This window comes from Triticum dicoccoides, chromosome 4B (assembly GCF_002162155.2).
Source record: "Triticum dicoccoides isolate Atlit2015 ecotype Zavitan chromosome 4B, WEW_v2.0, whole genome shotgun sequence".
NCBI lineage: Eukaryota > Viridiplantae > Streptophyta > Magnoliopsida > Poales > Poaceae > Triticum > Triticum dicoccoides.
This window is the reverse complement of record NC_041387.1, coordinates 653,537,274-653,560,787: the sequence shown is the minus strand read 5'-3', so window position 1 is coordinate 653,560,787 and position 23,514 is coordinate 653,537,274.

Here is a 23,514-nt window from a genome sequence, read left to right as displayed (position 1 = left end):
TGCAACTATCCCTAGGTGGTTTTGGTAATTCATAACAACATATAGCTCATTGAGCTAATGCTATTCCAAGACATATATTTCAGGAAAGCTCAATGAATGGCATGGCATGGATGATGAAAGTGGATCCCTCAAAATACTAAGGACAAAGGATTGGCTCAAGCTCAATAGCTCAAGACTCTTCATTTTATATTTTAGTGATCCAAGATCACATTGAGTCTATAGGAAAAGCCAATACTATCAAGGAGGGATGAGGTGTTGCTTAATGAGCCTCTTGCTTCATGTGCTTAGTGATATGCTCCAAAACCCTCAGCTACTTTCTCACTTCCACAAATGACCTAAACCCAAAGCCAAAATCGGTCACACCGATTCTTCCTATCCGGCACCACCATTTCAAATATCATAGCCACTGCCAAACTCTAAAATTGGGAAAAGGTTAAGTTTTTAATTGGTCAAGTAGTCTAATCACCCCCCTCTAGAGATACTTCAAGGTCCTACAGGCTCATTTACGCAGCTAGGGGGGTAAATGAAAAAACTCCCTGGCTTTTCGCATTCGTTTGACACGTGGAAGATGGTCATTATTGGGCACAGAAGCCAAGGAGTGCAGCATGCACTAGAAGCCGGACACTATTCGACAGATACATGGAATTTGGAGAAGAACCCGCCTTGCAATGCCGAAGACAAACTTGTGCGCCGGACTCATCGTCATTGAAGCCTGGTTCGGGGGCTACTTAGGGAGTCCTGGATTAGGGGGTGTCCGGATGGCCGGACTATGACCTTTGGCCGGACTCCCGGACTATGAAGATACAAGATTGAAGACTTCGTCCCGTGTCCGGATGGGACTTTCCTTGGCGTGGAAGGCAAGCTTGGCGATACGATATGTAGATCTCCTCCCATTGTAACCGACACTGTGTAACCCTAGCCCTCTCCGGTGTCTATATAAACTGGAGAGTTTTAGTCCGTAGGACAAACAACAATCATACCATAGGCTAGCTTCTAGGGTTTAGCCTCTCTGATCTCGTGGTAGATCAACTCTTGTACTACCCATATCATCAATATTAATCAAGCAGGAGTACGGTTTTACCTCCATCGAGAGGGCCCAAACCTGGGTAAAAACATCGTGTCCCTTGTCTCCTGTTACCATCCGCCTAGACACAGAGTTCGGGACCCCCTACCCGAGATCCACCGGTTTTGACACCGACACCCCCCTGCGCCTAGGGTTGGAAACCCTAGGGGTGGGGGGCGCCTCCACTTGCCTTGATGGGCAAGCCACCCCCTTGGCCGCCCCCAGGAGATTGCATCTCCTAGGGCCGACGCCCCCCCCTAGGGGCCCTATATAAAGAGGGGGGAGGGAGGGCAGCCGCACCCATGCTCTTGGCGCCTCCCTCTCTCCTTGCTACACCTCTCCCTCTCGCAGACGCTTGGCGAAGCCCTGCCGAGATCGCTGCTGCATCCACTACCATGCCATCGTGCTGCTGGATCTCCATCAACCTCTCCTTCCCCCTTGCTGGATCAAGAAGGAGGAGACGTCTTCCCCAACCGTACGTGTGTTGAACACGGAGGTTCTGTCCGTTCAGCACCAGGATCATCGGTGATTTGGATCACGACGAGTACAACTTCCTCAACCCCATTTTCTTGAACGCTTCCGCTCGCGATCTACAAGGGTATGTAGATGCACTCCTCTCTCTCATTGCTAGATGAACTCATAGATTGATCTTGGTGAAACATAGAATTTTTTTATTTTTGCAACATTCCCCAATAGTGGCATCATGAGCTAGGTCTATGCGTAGTTCTCTTTGCACGAGTAGAACACAAATTTGTTGTGGGCGTAGATGTTGTCAACTTTCTTGCCACTACTAGTCTTATTTTTCTTCAGCGGTATTGTGGGATGAAGCGGCCGGACTGACCTTACACGTACGCTTACGTGAGACAGGTTCCACCAACTGACATGCACTAGTTGCATAAGGTGGCTAGCGGGTGTCTGTCTCTCCCACTTTAGTTGGAGCGGATTCGATGAAAAGGGTCCTTATGAAGGGTAAATAGAAGTTCACAAATCACGTTGTGGCTTTCACGTAGGTAAGAAAACGTTCTTGCTAGAACCCTATTGCAGCCACGTAAAATATGCTACAACAATTAGAGGACGTCTAACTTGTTTTTGCAGCAAATGCTATGTGATGTGATATGGCCAAAAGTTGTGATGAATGATATATATGTGATGTATGAGATCATGTTCTTGTAATAGGAATCACGACTTGCATGTCGATGAGTATGACAACTGGCAGGAGCCATAGGAGTTGTCTTAATTATTGTATGACCTGCGTGTTAATGATTCAATGCCATGTAATTACTTTACTTTATTGCTAAACCGTTAGCCATAGTAGTAGAAGTAATATTTGGCGAGCAACTTCATGGAGACACGGTGATGGAGATCATGATGATGGAGATCATGGTGTCATGCTGGTGACGAAGATGATCATGGAGCCCCGAAGATGGAGATCAAAGGAGCTATATGATATTGGCCATATCATGTCACTACTATTTGATTGCATGTGATGTTTATCATGTTTTTGCATCTTGTTTACTTAGAACGACGGTAGTAAATAAGATGATCCCTCATAATAATTTCAAGAAAGTGTTCCCCCTAGCTGTGCGCCATTGCGAAAGTTCGTTGTTTTGAAGCACCACGTGATGATTGGGTGTGATAGATTCTAACATTCACATACAACGGGTGTAAGACTGATTTACACATGCATAAACACTTAGGTTAACTTGACGAGCCTAGCATGTACATACATGGCCTCGGAACACAAGAGACCGATAGGTCGAACATTATTCGTATGGAAGATACGATCAACATGGAGATGTTCACCGATGATGACTAGTCCGTCTCACATGATGATCGTACACGGCCTAGTCGACTCGGATCATGCATCACTTAGATGACTAGAGGGATGTTTAATCTGAGTGGGAGTTCATTAAATAATTTGATTGGATGAACTTAATTATCATGAACTTAGTCTAAAAACCTTTGCAAATATGTCTTGTAGATCAAATGGCCAATGCTCATGTCCACCTCAACTTCAACGCGTTCCTAGAGAAAACCAAGCTGAAAGATGATGGCAGCAACTATACGGACTGGATCCTGAACCTGAGGATCATCCTCATAGCTGCAAAGAAAGATTATGTCTTAGAAGCACCGCTAGGTGAAGCACCCATCCCAGAGAACCAAGACGTTATGAACGCTTGGCAGTCTCGTGCTGATGATTACTCCCTCGTTCAGTGCGGCATGCTTTACAACTTAGAACCAGGGCTCCAAAAGCGTTTTGAGCAACACAGAGCATATGAGATGTTCGAAGAGCTGAAAATGGTTTTCCAAGCTCATGCCCGGGTCGAGAGATATGAAGTCTCCGACAAGTTCTTCAGTTGTAAGATGGAGGAAAATAGTTCTGTCAGTGAGCACATACTCAAAATGTCTGGGTTGCACAACCGCTTGACTCAGCTGGGAGTTAATCTCCCGGATGACGCGGTTATTGACAGAATCCTTCAGTCGCTTCCATCGAGCTACAAGAGCTTTGTGATGAACTTCAATATGCAGGGGATGGAAAAGACCATTGCTGAAGTATATTCAATGCTGAAATCAGCAGAGGTAGAGATCAAAAAGGAACATCAAGTGTTGATGGTGAATAAAACCACTAAGTTCAAGAAAGGCAAGGGTAAGAAGAACTTCAAGAAGGACGGCAAGGAAGTTGCCGCGCCCGGTAAGCCAGCTGCCGGGAAGAAGTCAAAGAATGGACCCAAGCCTGAGACTGAGTGCTTTTATTGCAAGGGAAGCGGACACTGGAAGCGGAACTGCCCCAAATACTTAGCGGACAAGAAGGCTGGCAACACTAAAGGTATATGTGATATACATGTAATTGATGTGTACCTTACCAGTACTCGTAGTAGCTCCTGGGTATTTGATACCGGTGCCGTTGCTCATATTTGTAACTCAAAGTAGGAGCTGCGGAATAAGCAGAGACTGGCGAAGGACGAGGTGACGTGTATATTTTGAATGGTGGGGCAGTAAGCTGGTGCAGTTGCAAGCAAAGCGTCGTGGCGGGATCTACATGTGAAGCAGAGTACATGGCAGCCTTGGAGGCAGTGCATGAGGCAATCTGGGTGAAGGAGTTCATCACCGACCTAGGAGTCATACCCAATGCATCGGGGCCGATCAAACTCTTCTGTGACAACACTGGAGCTATTGCACTTGCCAAGGAGCCCAGGTTTCGTAAGAAGACTAGGCACATCAAGCGTCGCTTCAACTCCATTCGTGAAAATGTTCAAGATGGAGACATAGATATTTGTAAAGTACATACGGACCTGAATGTGGCAGATCCATTGACTAAACCTCTCCCTAGGGCAAAACATGATCAACACCAGAATTCCATGGGTGTTCGATTCATCACAATGTAACTAGATTATTGAACTCTAGTGCAAGTGGGAGACTGTTGGAAATATGCCCTAGAGGCAATAATAAAATGGTTATTATTATATTTCTTTGTTCATGATAATTGTCTGTTATTCATGCTATAATTGTATTATCCGGAAATCGTAATACACGTGTGAATACATAGACCACAACATGTCCCTAGTAACCCTCTAGTTGACTAGGTCGTTGATCAACAGATAGTCATAATTTCCTGACTATGGGCATTGGATGTCATTGATAACGGGATCACATCATTAGGAGAATGATGTGAAGGACAAGACCCAATCCTAAGCATAGCTCAAAGATCGTGTAGTTCGTTTAGCTAGAGCTTTTCCAAATATCAAGTATCATTTCTTTAGACCATGAGATTGTGCAACTCACGGATACCGTAGGAGTGCTTTGGGTGTGCCAAACGTCACAACGTAACTGGGTGACTATAAAGGTGCACTACGGGTATCTCTGAAAGTGTGTGTTGGGTTGGCACGAATCGAGACTAGGATTTGTCACTCCGTATGATGGAGAGGTATCCCTGGGCCCACTCGGTAATGCATCATCATAATGAGCTCAATGTGACCAAGTGTCTGGTCATGGGATCATGCATTATGGTACGAGTAAAGTGACTTGCCGGTAACAAGATTAAACGAGGTATTGGGATACCGACGATCGAATCTCGGGCAAGTAACATACCGATTGACAAAGGGAATTGTATACGGGATTGATTGAATCCTCGACATCGTGGTTCATCCGATGAGATCATCGAGGAGCATGTGGGAGCCAACATGGGTATCCAGATCCCGCTGTTGGTTATTGACTGGAGAGGCGTCTCGGTCATGTCTGCATGTCTCCTGAACCCGTAGGGTCTACACACTTAAGGTTCGGTGACGCTAGGGTTGTAGAGATATGAGTATGCAGTAACCCGAAAGTTTTTCGGAGTCCCGGATGAGATCCCGGACGTCACGAGGAGTTCCGGAATGGTCCGGAGGTAAAGAATTATATATAGGAAGTCAAGTTTCGGCCATCGGGAAAGTTTTGGGTGTTACCAGTATTGTACCGGGACCACCGGAAGGGTCCCGGGGGTCCACTGGGTGGGGCCACCTATCCCGGAGGGCCCCATGGGCTGAAGTGGGAGGGGAACCTGCCCCTGGTGGGCTGGTGCGCCCCCCCTTGGGCCCCCCTGCGCCTAGGGTTGGAAACCCTAGGGATGGGGGCGCCTCCACTTGCCTTGGGGGGCAAGCCACCCCCTTGGCCGCCGCCCCCCCAGGAGATTACATCTCCTAGGGCCGCCCCCCTAGGGGCCGTATATAAATAGGGGGGGGGGAGGGCAGCCGCACCCATGCTCTTGGCGCCTCCCTCTCTCCTTGCTACATCTCTCCCTCTCGCAGACGCTTGGCGAAGCCCTGCCGAGATCGCTGCTGCATCCACCACCACGCCGTCGTGCTGCTGGATATCCATCAACCTCTCCTTCCCCCTTGCTGGATCAAGAAGGAGGAGACGTCTTCCCCAACCGTACGTGTGTTGAACGTGGAGGTGCTATCTGTTCAGCACTAGGATCATCGGTGATTTGGATCACGACTAGTAGGACTCCCTCAACCCCGTTCTCTTGAACGCTTCCGCTCGCGATCTACAAGGGTATGTAGATGCACTCCTCTCTCTCGTTGCTAGATGAACTCATAGATTGATCTTGGTGAAATGTAGATTTTTTTATTTTTCCAACGTTCCCCAACACTTTGACCCAAAGGTCCAGAGATATTTTAGGGTGATTGGCGTAGTACTCGGAGAGTGATTGTAAGCATGATTTTCATTAGCTGTCACACTGATTGTAAGCATGAGCATGTGGAAGATTAGGTTAGTGCTAAGCTTAGCTTAAACCCTACCGCTGCCGTTGAAATGAGGCGAGCATCGAGGGAACCATGGAGAACAGCGGGGAAGCGACGTCGCGCCATCCGACCTCCTCTTGCGGCGGGAGAATGAATACTCCGATGGCTCCGGCTGGCTCTGCACCCTCACGAACGGCACACCATACTCGATCGATTCGTTATCCTCTGGGTGCTCGACCTTCGACCTGTATGCCCACCACCTCCGCCTTATTGTCGCCTCGGGAGAATCTGTCTGGTCCATCGCCCAGAGGAGATACTCGATGAACTCAAAGGACTGCAGCGTGACTGCCGCTAAGGAGTACATGTACATCGCCGCTGTCTTGCTCTTTCGCATACATTGCCACATCACCCGCACCGTCCTTGAAATCTCCCACTCATTGTCAAACCAAGTAAGGATCTCCTTCAACCTGGCTAACTTTGCCTGGTCGCCACCGGCGATTTGCCTGATTCGCTGCTGCATCCTCTCCATAGATGTCCTTCTAAGTGGTCCGGTGCTAGCTTTGGAAGATGGGAGGAGAGATGGTGGTCTTGCAATAGAGAAGAGGGAGAGGCGAGACAGTGGTTTTGGAATGGAGAAGATGGAGAGGAGAGGAGGTGGTTTTGCAATGGAGAAGATCAGGAGAGGGAGAGGCGAGACGATGGTTTTGGAATGGAGATGATGGAGAGGAGAGGAGGTGGTTTTGCAATGGAGAAGAGGGAGAGGAGCGTGCGGCAGCGATTTAGGATTGGACGAGAGGGCCGGCGCGCTGTGACTGGATCAAAATCAAAATAAATTTACCCTTCAATTAAGAAAGCGATCCCACATCAACTAGTCTCCCTTTTATTCTAGGTCATAATTGACCATAATTTTCGCACATAAAATGTATGTTATGTGTTGCAAAAATAATATAATTTGAAAGTACATTCAGATACGAACCAAACCATACAATTTTTGGTGACATGCATTCACATTTTGCTTGTCAAATATAGTATGTGGTCAAACTTTGACCCAAAATACGCAAAACAACAAAAAAAACACTTCCAAGACCAGCGCCGCTCTTCCGCTCTTCTCCTCTTAAACCACCGTCGCTCCTCTCCTGTTCCAATCTAAATCCAGCACCGCTCCTCTCCTTTTCCATTTCAAAACCACCGCCCCTCCTCTCCTGTTCCAGTCCAAAACCAGCGTCGCTCCTCTCCCGTTCTAATCCAAAACCAGCGCTGCTCCTCTCCTCTTCCATTCAAAAACCACCAACGAGTGAAGGTGCTGTGGAGAAGTAGATCGATGGAGGAGTACAACCAATACGTGAGGATCGCAGACGGCGACCCTGTGAAGCTAGCTAGGATGTTGGAGATATAGTCTTGGTTTGACAACAAGGACCAACTAGCGGCGACCGTGACATCCATGGGCAAATATCTGCAACAGAGCAAAAAGGCGGCGATACTCCCGGAGGGAGTCGCACGGGAGTACATAGATCTGTTCCTCTGGGCCATGGAGCAAACAGATTCACCGAATCCGATCATGAGGGAGAGGTGGTGGGAGTATCGATCCCAAATGGAGCATCCACCAGAGATTGAAGGATCGAGCATCTACAGGGTGCCGTTTGTGAGGGTGTCCTGCGAGTGCATGCCGGTGGAGTCTTCATCGACCAAACCCAACTGCAAGAGGAGAAAAACAGTTGGCCCGACGACGCTTCCCCGCCATCCTCTCCCTCGCCGTTCACATCATCTCACGGGGCGGCTGTCTGCCTCCGAGGAATAGGAGGGCACTGCCCCCCAGCCCAATAGTCGGGCAGGTTGTGAATTGTCAGGAGGAGCTTAGGGTTGTCAGTATTTGCAGGTTGTGAATTGTGTTTTGTCTTGTGTATTTTGAGAGTACTTTCAGATATGAATGTCTTTTGAATTTCAGATTTGCAGTATTGAGCATATGAAGTATTTTATGAATTCTAGAGATCTATTTTTAGCACTTTAAAAATGTAGTTTCATAGGAGTATAAAAGTGTAGACAATGTGATTCTCAGAGAAGAAACTGCAAGTTTTAGTTTCAGATAAGAAACTGCAAGTTCAGTTTCAGATAAGAAACTGCAACTTTCAGAGGCAGAGCATTTATATTAACACGGCCTTTTCAAACAGGGTTAACATCATGTTGGAAGTTTTATTCATGGTCGAAGATGGAACTACCAGCCAATTAACATCATGCTGATCAACATTCATGCATAGCACATCTTCATATGATGCACAGTCAAAATGCCCACTTAATGTTGAGTGAGCGAAACACAGAGAAAACGAGGGACGAAGTTTTGGCAAGTGTTGGACATGGTGTGCGTAGATGACAATGGGGACCCACATGTCAATAAAGGCAGAGGCAAAAAATTTGGAGATATTTTCCCTGCACAAGTAGAATTGAACTCGGGCGGAACAACTGTCGGGTAGTGTCACTTGGCCACTAGGCTAGTTCAGTAGTTTCGTTAGTAATGGGGCACTTCCTTAGGTGGTCAGATCCCCTCCTGCGCCTTTGTGCGCTCACCGCGACGCTGTTATCTGCCATTGTGAACATGCTGAACAAACGAGAGGAATCTGGAGAGGACTGTACGTGGAGAGGCGGATAGTAGGGACCCACCAGGTCTATGGCCGTACGCAAGCAAGTGCCTCATCGAAAAAATACTTCCTCCTAATGCTACACTGACATTGGGGCCCACGGGTTTGTCAACATAGTTAAATTTTTTTAGGTGCTTCAACGTAGTTACTATAGGAGATAAATTCACAACGAAGCCGGGGAGCAAGTATTAGCTGGGTTTTGGGCTGCCCCGTCTAGGCTTTCATTTTTAACATGCGCAACCCACGACCTCAGATGGGAGGTCCATAGGCCTGTTTGTATTTTCTTGAGGGCCATCATGTATTGATCGGCCTATGGACCTCCCATCCGAGGTTTTATTTTTCTTGAAACATCGGCAGCCCAATTTATGTATTTTTTTGAAGAAAAGCAGAGGTCTGTTCTATTTTTCTATATAAGAATAGGAACGCCAGGTCCAACTTATGTTTCCCTTCTAACTATATTATATATATTTAAATTATTTTATATGTTATATATTATTTTTTTGTCATCATATATTTAACAGATACTTACATATGTAAGAAAACAATATCCCACATCTTATTAACTTATAAAAATAAATTCTTAAAAATAAAATCCTGGATTGTTTTGGCACGAAAATCCTAGTGATTGTGTACAAAAGCTTGGTAAGATTTAAGGACGAATGTAATAATATCACTTATTATTTAAATATATTTATAACAAAATGCTCAGTCCCTTTTTATTTTTTGATAATATTACTGGCCCAACCCAACATTATAATTAGAATTAGCCCAGCAAAATCGTGTATTTCGAGAAAGTGCAAATGACCTGTATTTTTTTAGGAAATAAAATAAATGGGCTGCATGGACACTACATTATTTGTTCTCCCAGCCCAGCTAATGGACTGTAATTCAAAAAAAAGATCAAATTGACTGTAAATTCTACCGCGCAAAAAAAGACTAAATTCTGAAAAAATGGGTTGAATACGTGCCACATTTTTGGAGGCTGAAATGTGGGCCAATAGGTCCAAGCTAACGCAAGTCGTTGTCAATTTAGTCAACAAATGATTCTGACATGTTAGCCGTTGGATTTGCATCCAACGACCGGCATCCATCTTCAATCTGTCGTCTTCTTCCTCCAGCATCGTCGGAACCACCTCTCGCCTCCTGCTGCTAGCAGCTCTGCTTAGCATGCTTCGCTATGAAGCGCTACTCCACCATTGGCCAGACCATCCCTCCACCCCTCCACACCTCCTGTTCTTCTCCACCGACTGCCGAACCACACCGCACTAGAAAAGTTACCCTCGTACACCTCTTCCTCTGTGACTCTACTCCCACGTCTTCCCATCTCTGGCTCATTGCTGTCCGGGGCCTCGCCGTCATCCACCACCTTGGATGCCCTCGGTGCGGCGTGGTCAACGTGGTTAACAAACGACACCATCGAAAGTAGACTGTGCGTTGAGAGGCTGACAGCTGGGTCCACGGCCGCACACAAGGAAATGCCTCCTTATTACGCGCAAAATAATAATTCCTCCACCTGACATCTAGGACCCACCGGAAGGGCCTCTATACTTTGCGGAAAAAACGTGCCGCACGCTGACAAGTCGGACCCACCAGCTATCTTCGCACACAAGGAAGTGCCTCCTTATTACGCACAAAAAAAATGAATACTCCCCCTGCCAGCTGGAACCCAGCATAGTGGGAGGCTGACTTGTGGGCCTACCAAGTTGACAGGGACGGAGGGCTTTGTCAACTTAGTCAATATGAACGATTCTAGCTCCTGTTACCATACGATGTTGTAGTGCTTCTTCAACCTATGGTCTTCTTGCTCCAGCCTCCCAAACCAGCGCCGGTCGTGCCATGTGCTCCTACCTCCCGTGGCCGGCTGTGATGCCGCAGAGGCCTCACCGCCCCTACTACTCCCACCGCTGGCTAGGCCATCCCTCTACTCACCCACACCCGCTGTTATTCTGCGGCGACGGTAGCCTCACACCGCAGCCGAACCAGTGAACCCTCGTACTCCTCTCCGCGCGGGCTTCCACTGCCGTGTCTTCCCCGGCTCCATGTTGTCCCTTTCCTAGGCCTCGCCGTCTTCCACCACCCTGGTGCTCTCTGCGCGGTGTGGTCAACGTGGTCAAGGAACGACTTCCATCGGAGTACTGTACGTGGAGAGGCTGACAGCTGGGTCCACGGTGGCCGCAAGGAAGTGGCTCCTTATTACGCACAAAATAATTATTCCTCCACCTAACAGCGGGGACCCACCAGACGGGCCACCGTATTTCGCAAAAAAATTCGCCCCCTGACTGCTGGGACCCACCAGCTACATCTTCGCACGAAAGGAAGTGCGCCCGGGCAAAAAAAAATTCGCCCCCTGACTGCCGGGATCCACCATCTACATATTCGCACGCAAGGAAGAGCCTGGCAGTCGGGACCCACCTGGTTGAAGCGTACGTAGCGTTGTCATTCTGGTCGCGAATGTGTATGTACCATACTGGTGGATGTAGAGGCGCGCACGTGTCGTAGTAGAGGCGTGCACGTAGCATGTACACGTACGTACATCGGCCAGTGTGCAAGAAAGAAAATACGGCCACATATGTGTACATACGGGCGGGGTCTCGAACACCTACTCGCTCATACGTATGGACAGGGCTCGTGTACATGGCTTGGTCAGAAAGGAGAAACAACATCGTCATCGTGTTCATGGGGAGGCAACAAAATGCGTCGTGTTCATGGGGAGGCAACGAAATGCGTCGTATTCATCGGGAGGCAACAGAACGCGTGGGATCCAACTGGCTTGGATGGAACAGGCGATGGAAACGAGGCCTCGCGTACCGCAGAATGGAGGAAACGGCCTTGTGTTCGACCGGCCACGTTCGAAACAGGATCCTGTTCATCAGGAGGGGTCTGGTGATAGCCCACAACTATAGGGGATCGCAACAGCTTTCGAGGGTAGAGTATTCAACCAAAATTTATTGATTCGACACAAGGGGAGCCAAAGAATATTCTTAAGTATTAGCAGTTGAGTTGTCAATTCAACCACACCTGGATAACTTAGTATCTGCAATAAGGTATTTTGTAGCAAAGTAATATGATAGTAATGGTAACAGTGGTAAAGGTAAAGATAGCAATATTGTAGTGATTGTAACAGTAGAAACGGAAAAGTAAATAAGTGAAGCACAGTATATGAAAAACTCGTAGGCATTGGATCAGTGATGGATAATTATGTCAGATGCAATTCATCATGTAATAGTTATAACATAGGGTGACACAGAACTAGCTCCAATCCATCAATGTAATGTAGGCATGTATTTGATACGTTTCCAACGTATCTATAATTTATGAAGCATTCGTGCTATTTTATTATCTGTTTTGAATGATTACGGGCTTTATTATACACTTTTATATTACTTTTGGGACTAACCTACTAACCGGAGGCCCAGCCCATATTGTTGTTTTATTGTCTGTTTTAGTATTTCGAAGAAAAGGAATATCAAACAGAGTCCAAACGGAATGAAACCTTCGGCAGCGTGATTTTTGGGAAGAATATGATCCGCGAGACTTGGAGTTCACATCAGAAGATCCTCGAGGAGGCCGGGAGATAGCTGGGCACGCCCCTGTCTCCTGGGCCCCTCGAGCACCCCCCGACCGACTTCTTTCGCCTATATAACCCCACATACCCTAAAAACATCGAAGGAGAAGATAGATTGGGAGTTCCTCCGCCACAAGCCTCTGTAGCCACCAAAAACCAATGGGACCCTATTCCGGCACCCTGCCGGAGGGGGGATCCATCACCGGTGGCCATCTTCATCATCCCGGCGTTCTCCATGATGAGGAGGGAGTAGTTCACCCTCGGGGCTGAGGGTATGTACCAGTAGCTATGTGTTTGATCTCTCTTTCTCGTGTTCCCTCTATGGCACGATCTTGATGTATCCCGAGCTTTGCTATTATAGTTGGATCTTATGATGTTTCTCCCCCCTCTACTCTCTTGTGATGAATTGAGTTTTCCCTTTGAAGTTATCTTGTTGGATTGAGTCTTTAATGATTTGAGAACACCTTATGTATGTCTTGCGTGGGATACCTGTGTATGTTTTATTGATCCACTGGGGTATTCTATTGATCCACTTGATGTATGTTTTGGTGATCAACTTGCGGGTTCCGCCCATGAACCTATGCATAGGGGTTGGCACACGTTTTCATCTTGACTCTCCGGTAGAAACTTTGGGGCACTCTTTGAAGTACTTTCTGTTGGTTGGATAGATGAATCTAAGATTGTGTGATGCATATCGTATAATCATGCCCACGGATACTTGAGGTGACAATGGAGTATCTAGGTGACATTAGGGTTTTGGTTGATTTGTGTCTTAAGGTGTTATTCTCGTACGAACTCTTGAATAGATTGATCCGAAAGAATAACTTTGAGGTGGTTTCGTACCCTACCATAATCTCTTCGTTTGTTCTCCGCTATTAGTGGCTTTGGAGTGACTCTTTGTTGCATATTGATGGATTGTTATATGATCTATCTATGTTATTATTGTTGAGAGAACTTGCACTAGTGAAAGTATGAACCTTAGGCCTTGTTTCCTACCATTGCAATACCTTTTACGCTCACTTTTACCACTTGTTACCTCACTGTTTTTATAATTTCAGATTACAAATACCTTTATCTACCAACCATATTACACTTGTATCACCATCTCTTCGCCGAACTAGTGCACCTATACAATTTACCATTGTATTGGGTGTGTTGGGGACACAAGAGACTCTTTGTTATTTGGTTGCAGGGTTGTTTGAGAGAGACCATCTTCATCCTACGCCTCCCACGGATTGACAAACCTTAGGTCATCCACTTGAGGGAAATTTGCTACTGTCCTACAAACCTGTGCACTTGCACGCCCAACAACGTCTACAAGAAGAAGGTTGTGTAGTAGACATCAGTATTCCGAATATAGTCATACGTGCTTATGGAAAGGAACTTGCATGACATCTTTTGTCCTACCCTCCTGTGGCAGCGGGGTCCTAGTGGAAACTAAGGGATATTAAGGCCTCCTTTTAATAGAGTACCGGACCAAAGCATTAATACATAGTGAATACATGAACTCCTCAAACTATGGTCATCACTGAGAAGTATCCCGATTATTGTCACTTCGGGGTTGTCGGATCATAACACATAATAGGTGACTATAGACTTGCAAGATTGGATCAAGAACTCACATATATTCATGAAAACATAATGGGTTCAGATCTGAAATCATGGCACTCGGGCCCTAGTGACAAGCATTAAGCATAGCAAAGTCATAGCAACAACAATTTCAGAACATAGTGGATACTAGGGATCAAACCCTAACAAAACTAACTTGATTACATGGTAAATCTCATCCAACCCATCACCGTCCAGCAAGCCTATGATGGAATTACTCACGCACGGCGGTGAGCATCATGAAATTGGTGATGGAGGATGCTTGATGATGACGACGGCGACGAATCCCCCTCTCCGGAGCCTCGAACGGACTCCAGATCAGCCCTCCCGAGAGGTTTTAGGGCTTGTCGCGGCTCCGTATCGTGAAACGCAATGAAACTTCCTCTCTGATTTTTTTCTCCGCGAAACGGAATATATGGAGTTGGAGTTGAGGTCGGTGGAGCATTAGGGGGCCCACGAGACAGGGGGCTCGCCCAGGGGGAGGAGGCGCGCCCCCACCCTCGTGGACAGGGTGTGGGCCCCCTGGCCTTCATCTTTTGCGAGTATTTTTTATATTTTCCAAAAGTTATCTCCGTGGATTTTCATGTCATTCCGAGAACTTTTGTTTCTGCACAAAAATAACACCATGGCAGTTCGGCTGAAAACAACGTCAGTCCAGGTTAGTTTCATTCAAATCATGCAAGTTAGAGTCCAAAACAAGGGCAAAAGTGTTTGGAAAAGTAGATACATTGGAGACGTATCAACTCCCCCAAGACTAAACCTTTGCTTGTCCTCAGGCAATTCAGTTGATAAACTAAAAGTGATAAAGAAAAACTTTTACAAACTCCATTTGCTCTTGTTGTTGTAAATATGTAAAGCCAGCCATTCAAGGTTTCAGCAAAGATTATGAACTAACCACATTCACAATAACACTTAAGTCTCATGTTTACTCATATCAATGGCATAATCAACTAGCGAGCAATAATAATATAACTCAGATGACAACACTTTCTCAAAACAACCATAATATAATATAACATGATGGTATCTCGCTAGCCCTTTCTGAGACCGCAAAACGTAAATGCAGAGCACCTTTAAAGATCAAGGACTGACTAAACTTTGTAATTCATGGCAAAAGAGATCCAGTCAAGTCATACCCAATACAAACTAATAGTAATGCATACAAATGACAGTGTGCTCTCCAGCGGGTGCTTTTTAATAAGAAGGTGATGACTCAACATAAAAGTAAATAGATAGGCCCTTCGCAGAGGGAAGCAGGGATTTGTAGAGGTGCCAGAGCTCGATTTTAAAATAGAGAGATAAATAACATTTTTAGCGGTATACTTTCACTGTCAACGCAACAACTATGAGATGGCGATATCTTCCATATTACATGCATTATAGGCGGTTCGCAAACAGAATGGTAAAGTTTATACTCCCCCACCACCAACAAGCATCAATCCATGGCTTTCTCGAAACAACGAGTGCCTCCAACTAACAACAATCCATGGGGAGTTTTGTTTAATTATTTTGATTTGCTTTGATCTTTTTGATCATGGGACTGGGCATCTCGGTTACCAGCCATTTTCTCATGAATGAGGAGCGGAGTCCACTCCTCTTGAGAATAACCCACCTAGCATGGAAGATATAGACAACCCTAGTTGAAACATGAGCTGCTCAAGCATACAAAACAGAATTTCATTTGAAGGTTTGGAGTTTGGCACATACAAATTTACTTGGAATGGAGGTAGATACCGCATATAGGAAGGTATGGTGGACTCATATGGAATAACTTTGGGGTTTATGGAGTTTGGATGCACAAGCAGTATTCCCGCTTAGTACAGGTGAAGGCTAGCAAAAGACTGGGACGCGACCAACTGAGAGAGCGACAACAGTCATGAACATGCATTAAAATTAATATGCACCAGATACAAGCATGAGTAGGATATAGTCTACCATGAACATAAATATCGTGAAGGCTATGTTGATTTTGTTTCAACTACATGCGTGAACATGTGCCAGGTCGAGTCACTCAATTCATTCAAAGGAGGATACCATCTCATCATACCACATCACAATCATTTTAATAGCATGTTGGCACGCAAGGTAAACCATTATAACTCATAGCTAATTAAGCATGTCATAAGAAACTATAATCTCTAAATGTCATTGCAAACATGTTATTCATAATAGGCTGAATCAGGAACGATGAACTCATCATATTTACAAAAACAAAAGAGGTTGAGTTCATACCAGCTTCTCTCATCTCAATCAGTCCATCATATATCGTCATTATTGCCTTTCACTTGCACGACCGAACGATGTGTATAATAATAAGAGTGCACGTGCATTGGACTAAGCTGGAATCTGCAAGCATTCATTTCAAGAGAGAAGACAAGGTAATATGGGCTTGAAATTAAATCAACAATCATGCATATGAGAGCCACTAAACATTTTCAATATGGTCTTCTACTCTCGACCCCCAAAGGAAAGAAAAGAAATAAAACTGTTTACACGGGAAAGCTCCCAACAAGTAAAAGAAGAACAATAAATCTTTTTGGGTTTTCTTTTAATTATTTCTACTACAGGCATGGAAATTAAACTAACTATTTTTTTTGGGTTTTCTTAAGGTTTATCAAACACACAAGAAGAAAACTAGAAAAAGAATTTAAACTAGCATGGATAGTACAATGAAAGAGTATGAACACCGACAACTAGAATAGTGTGTGAACAGGAATGTAAAGTCGGTGAGAAATACGTACTCCCCCAAGCTTAGGCTTTTGGCCTAAGTTGGTCTATGTCCATGGATCGCGGCTACTCTCCCCGGTGTACCGAGGAGTATCATCGTACTGCCACCGGTTAGCGATCTCCTCCGGATCCCACTGATAAGATGATGGACGATATGGGTCCAGTGGTGGTTTCGGCTCAGGCTCTGGAGCTGATGCCTGGCCTCGGTACGCGTAAACTGCTCCTGGCAAGACAAGGTAATGACCTGCAGTTAAATCAAACAAAGAAGGTGCAGGTAGGGTAATAATCTCATTGTGTTTCTTATTAAATCTCAGGTTATACATAAGCATCTTATCATCGTTGTCAACAATAAACTCATGTGCTACCATGCTCCTGTAATATAAAAGGGTAAGAGGCATCATAGTCTCCTCTTCCTCATCATGTCTAATAGGCATCTCGAAGTATTTAGCAAGGCGTGCAACATAGATGCCTCCAAAGATGGGGCCCTTTGTATAGTTTAGACTTAACCGTTTAGCAATAATGGCACCCATACTAAAAGTGTTATCACCAAATAAGGCATGGAGCAGAATAACAATATCAGGAACATTGAAGTTTCCACTATTTCCACGACCAATTAAGCATCGACTAGCAAATATGGCAAAGTAGCGTAAAACAGGAAAGTGTATGCTAGTGATTCTTGCATCGGAACCCTTCTTCGGTTCCCCTATAGTAATAGTATCAATGAAACCCTCCACATCTTTACGATGTGGTTCATCTAAGCTACCCTCAAAGGGTATTTTACAAACCGCGCAAAAATTACGGAATGACATTTCCTTAGCCTCATCATATAAATGAAAGGATATTGAAGGAGGTGAATTCTTAGGATGATAATAAAAGTTTTGCACGAAAGTATTGGTAAGTAAGAGATACTGTTCGATCCGGTCGTGGACGAAGTCGATGAGGCCAACATTTTCAGCAAAAGAATAAAAGTCTTCATAAATCCCAGCTGCTCTCAGGAAATTATCACATGGCCACTCACAAGGCCTTACTTCCGCTATGCGAGGAAGATTATACTTGGCCTTTTCTTTCTCCTTAGCTTGCTTATCCTTGGAGGCTTGGCTAGAAGAGCCCCTCAAGAGCCACCTCTTCATCTTTTTCTGAAAATTCTGAAATTTTTAGTAACTTCAAAATAAAAGTGAAACAACTTCATAAAATTTATAGCAACTACTCCCATAAGTGCCTAGAGCCTATATCACATTAGAATTACTTGGGACCTCATAAATTTAACATGCAAGCTCAAGAACAGGGTCACCAAGGCAGCAAGAATTTGCAATGAATAAAGCACTAGAACAAAAACTAATTGGATGGTTGGAGGAGTCACATACCAAGCAACAATCTCCCAAAGCAGTTTTGTGAATGGAGCTTTGAGCAAGGAGATCGAAAATCGCAGCAAAATGAGCTAGAACTCGTGCTTGAGCTGGATGTGGATGTTTTTGGGAGGAAGAAGGAGTGGGTGGGTGCAGGAATAAGTGGAGGGGGTCCACCGTGGGCCCACGAGATAGGGGGGCGCACCCAGGGGAGGGTGCGCGCCCTCCACCCTCGTGGCCAGGTGCTTGACCCCCCTGTAGTGTTCTCAGTGCCTAAAATCCTCAAATATTCCATAAAAAATCATACTAAATTTGCAGGGCATTTGGACCACTTTATTTTCGGGATATTTTTTATTGCATGGATAATTCAGAAAACAGACAAAATATTTTATTTCTATTTTATTTATTCTAAGTAACAGAAAGTAAAGAAAGGGTACAGAAGGTTGCGCCTTCTAGTTTCATCCATCTCATGATCATCAAAACGAATCCACTAACAAGGTTGATCAAGTCTTGTTGACAAACTCATTCCGAATCACATAAAACCGGAGAAATTTCGAAGTGACACTAAGTTACCTCAACGGGGATATGAACATCCCCAATAATAAGAATATCATACTTTTTCTTTGCAGTAGAAAGAGGAAATTCAAAACCTCCAAATATAATTGATGGAATTTTCCCAATAGAATTTATGCTGTGAACTTGAGGTCGTTTCCTCGGAAAATGTACCGCATGCTCATTTCCATTAACATGAAAGGTGACATTGCCTTTATTGCAATCAATAACAACACCTTCAGTGTTTAAAAAGGGTCTACCAAGGATGATCGACATACTGTCGTCCTCAGGCATATCAAGAACGACAAAGTCTGTTAAGATAGTAACATTCGCAACAACAACATGCATGTCCTCACAAATGCCGACAGGTATGGCAGTTGATTTATCAGCCATTTGCAAGGATATCTCAGTAGGTGTCAACTTACTTAATTCAAGTCTACGGTACAAGGAAAGAGGCATAACACTAACACCGACTCCTAAATCACATAAGGCAGTTTTAACATAATTTCTTTTTATGGAGAAAGGTATAGTGGGTGCTCCGGGATCACCAAGTTTCTTGGGTATTCCACCCTTAAAGGTATAATTGGCAAGCATGGTGGAAATTTCAGCTTCAGGTATTTTTCTTTTATTAGTAATGATAATTTTCATGTATTTAGCATAAGGGTTTGTTTTAAGAATATCAGTTAAGCGCATGCGTAAGAAAATAGGTCTAATCATTTCAGCAAAACGCTCAAAGTCCTCATCATCCTTTGTCTTGGATGGTTTAGGGGGAAAGGGCATGGGTTTCTGAACCCATGGTTCTCTTTCTCTTCCATGCTTCCTAGCAACAAAATCTCTCTCGTCATAATGTTGATTTCTCGATTGTGGGTTATCAAGATCAACAACAGGTTCAATTTCTATATCATTGTTATTACTAGGTTGAGCATCTACATGAACATCATTATTAGCGCTATCATTAGGTTCATGTTCATCTCCGATTTGTGTTTCAGCATCAGAGATAGAAGTATCATTAGGATTCTCAGGTGTTTCTACATTAGGTTCACTAGAAGCATGCAGAGTCCTATAACTTTTATTTTTCTTCTTCTTAGAAGAACTAGGAGCATCTAGATTATTATTCTGAGAATCTTGTTCAATCCTCTTAGGGTGGCCTTCAGGTTACAAAGGTCCCTGAGTCATTTTACTAGTTCTAGTAGCCATTCTAATAGCAAAATCATGTTTATTATTTAGTTCATCTAGCAATTTATTCTGAGCCTTAACTACTTGTTCAGCTTGAGTGGTGACCATAGAGACATGTTTGCTAGTGAGTTTGAGTTCACCCTTAACTCTAGACATATAATCACTCAAGCATCCAATCATATAGGCATTATTTTTTAACTGTCTACTAACATAATCATTGAAATTTGCTTGTTTATCCATAAAGTCATCAAATTCATCTAAGCATTGGCTATGAAACTTAGTAGACGGAATTTCAACTTTATCATATCTATAGAGGGAATTTACCTTCACTACCTGTGTCGGGTTATCAAGACAATGTGTTTCTTCAACAGGAGGTATATTAAGACCATGTATTTCTTCAATAGGAGGTAAATTCTTAACATCTTCAGCTTTAATACCTTTTTGTTTCATTGATTTATTTGCCTCTTGCATATCTTCAGGACTGAGAAATAGAACACCTCTCTTCATCGGAGTAGGTTTAGGAATAGGCCCAGGAGTTGGCTCAATTGGTTCAGGAATTGCTTCTGGAATTGGCACATGAAGAGTCCAATTATTTTCATTTGTCAACATATTATTCAATAACAATTTAGCTTGGTCGACTGTTCTTTCCCTGAAAACACAACCATCACAACTATCCAAGTAGTCCTTGGAAGCATTGATTAGTCCATTATAAAAGATATCAAGTATTTCATTTTTCTTAAGAGGATGATCAGGCAAAGCATTAAGTAATCGGAGAAGACTCCCCCAAGCTTGTGGGAGACTCTCTTCTTTGATTTGCACAAAATTATATATTTCTCGCAAGGCAGCTTGTTTCTTATGAGCAGGGAAATATTTAGCAGAGAAGTAATAAATCATATCCTGGGGACTACGCACACAACCAGGATCAAGAGAATTAAACCAAGTTTTAGCATCACCCTTTAATGAGAACGGAAATATCTTAAGGATATAATAATAGCGAGACTTCTCATCATTAGTACACAGGGTGGCTATATCATTTAACTTGGTAAGATGTGCCACAACAGTTTCAGATTCAGTGCCATAGAAAGGATATAATTCAACTAAAGTAATAATCTCAGAATCAACAGAGAATTCAGAATCCTTATCGGTAACAAAGATAGGTGAAGTGGCAAAAGCAGGGTCATGTTTCATTCTAGCATTCAGAGTCTTTTGTTTCAGCTTAGCTAATAATTTCTTAAGATTTGATCTATCATTGCAAGCAAGAAAATATCTAGCAGTTTCTTCATCCATAACATAACCCTCAGGAACAACAGGAGATTCATAATTAGGGGGAGAACCTTCATCATCACTTTCATTAATGATTTTATTTTCAATTATTTCATTCTCTCTAACCCTAGCAAGTTGTTCATCAAGATATTCACCTAATGGCACAGTAGTATCAAGCATAGAAGTAGTTTCATCATAAGTATCATGCATAGCAGAAGTGGCATCATCAATAACATGTGACATATCATAATTCTTAGCAGTAGAAGGTTTAGGTGTCGCAAGCTTACTCATAACATAAGGAGAATCAAGTGCAGAGCTAGATGGCAGTTCCTTACCTCCCCTCGTAGTTGAGGGATAAATTTTAGTTCTTTGATCTTTGAAGTTCTTCATAGTGATCAGCAGATATAAATCCCAAGTGACTGAAAGAATAGAGCTATGCTCCCCGGCAACGGCGCCAGAAATTAGTCTTGATAACCCACAAGTGTAGGGGATCGCAACAGCTTTCGAGGCTAGATTATTCAACCCAAATTTATTGATTCGACACAAGGGGAGCCAAAGAATATTCTTAAGTATTAGCAGTTGAGTTGTCAATTCAACCACACCTGGATAACTTAGTATCTGCAGCAAGGTATTTAGTAGCAAAGTAATATGATAGTAATGGTAACAGTGGTAAAGGTAAAGATAGCAGTATTGTAGTGATTGTAACAGTAGCAACGGAAAAGCAAATAAGCGAAGCACAATATATGAAAAGCTCGTAGGCATTGGATCAGTGATGGATAGTTATGTCGGATGCAATTCATCAAGACATAGGGTGACACAGAACTAGCTCCAATTCATCAATGTAATGTAGGCATGTATTCTGAATATAGTCATACGTGCTTATGGAAAAGAACTTGCATGACATCTTTTTTCCTACCCTCCCGTGGCAGCGGGGTCCTAGTGGAAACTAAGGGATATTAAGGCCTCCTTTTAATAGACTACCAGACCAAAGCGTTAACACATAGTGAATACATGAACTCCTCAAACTACGGTTATCACCGAGAAGTATCCCGATTATTGTCACTTCGGGGTTGTCGGATCATAACACATAATAGGTGACTATAGACTTGAAAGATAGGATCAAGAACTCACATATATTCATGAAAACATAATAGGTTCAGATCTGAAATCATGGCACTCGGGCCCTAGTAACAAGAATTAAGCATAGCAAAGTCATAGCAACATCAACCTTAGAACATAGTGGATACTAGGGATCAAACCCTAACAAAACCAACTTGATTACATGGTAAATCTCATACAACCCATCACTGTCCAGCAAGCCTATGATGGAATTACTCACGCATGACAGTGAGCATCATGAAATTGGTGATGGATGATGGTTGATGATGACGACGGCGACGAATCCCCCTCTCCGGAGCCTCGAACGGACTCCAGATCAGCCCTCCCGAGAGGTTTTAGGGCTTGGCGGCGGCTCCGTATAGTAAAACGTGATGAAACTTCCTCTCTGATTTTTTCTCCGTGAAATGGAACATATGGAGTTGGAGTTGAGGTCGATGGAGCATCAGGGGGCCCACGAGATAGGGGGCGCGCCCAGGGGGAGGGGGCGCGCCCCCACCCTCGTGGACAGGGTGTGGCCCCCCTGGCGTTCATCTTTGCCAGTATTTTTTATATTTCCACAAGTTATCTCCGTGGATTTTCAGGTCATTCCGAGAACTTTTGTTTCTGCACAAAAATAACACCATGGCAGTTCTGCTGAAAACATCGTCAGTCCGGGTTAGTTTCATTCAAATCATGCAAGTTAGAGTCAAAAACAAGGGCAAAAGTGTTTGGAAAAGTAGATACGTTGGAGACGTATCATCTGGCGTACCGCAAAATGGAGGAAACGGACCTCCTACAGTCGAAACGGGGGTCCTGTTGATCGGGAGGGGTGTGGCGTACCGCAAAACAGACAAAACGGACTTGTGGTGGAGCGCTACGGTCAGAACGGGGGTCCTGTTCATCGGGAGGGGTGTGGCGTACCGTAAAACGGGACTCCACGGGATACTGTTCATCTCCACCGTTAACCTCCTCTAGCCTCCACGAGCTACTATTCATCCACCGTTGACCTCCTCCAGCCTCCACCTGCGACTGTTCATCCACGGGCTCCTGTACATCTAGCCTCCACTGCACGCTACTCCACCGGCTACTGTTCAACCACCCCTCTCCACGGGCTCTTGTTCAACCACCCCTCCACGGGCTACTGTTCATCCACCCCTCCACCGTCTACTGTTCATCCAGCCCTCCACAGGGTCGTCCTGTTCATCCAGCCCTCCACGGGGTCCTGTTCATCTAGCCCCAACCGGCTCGATAGATCGGGGTCCTG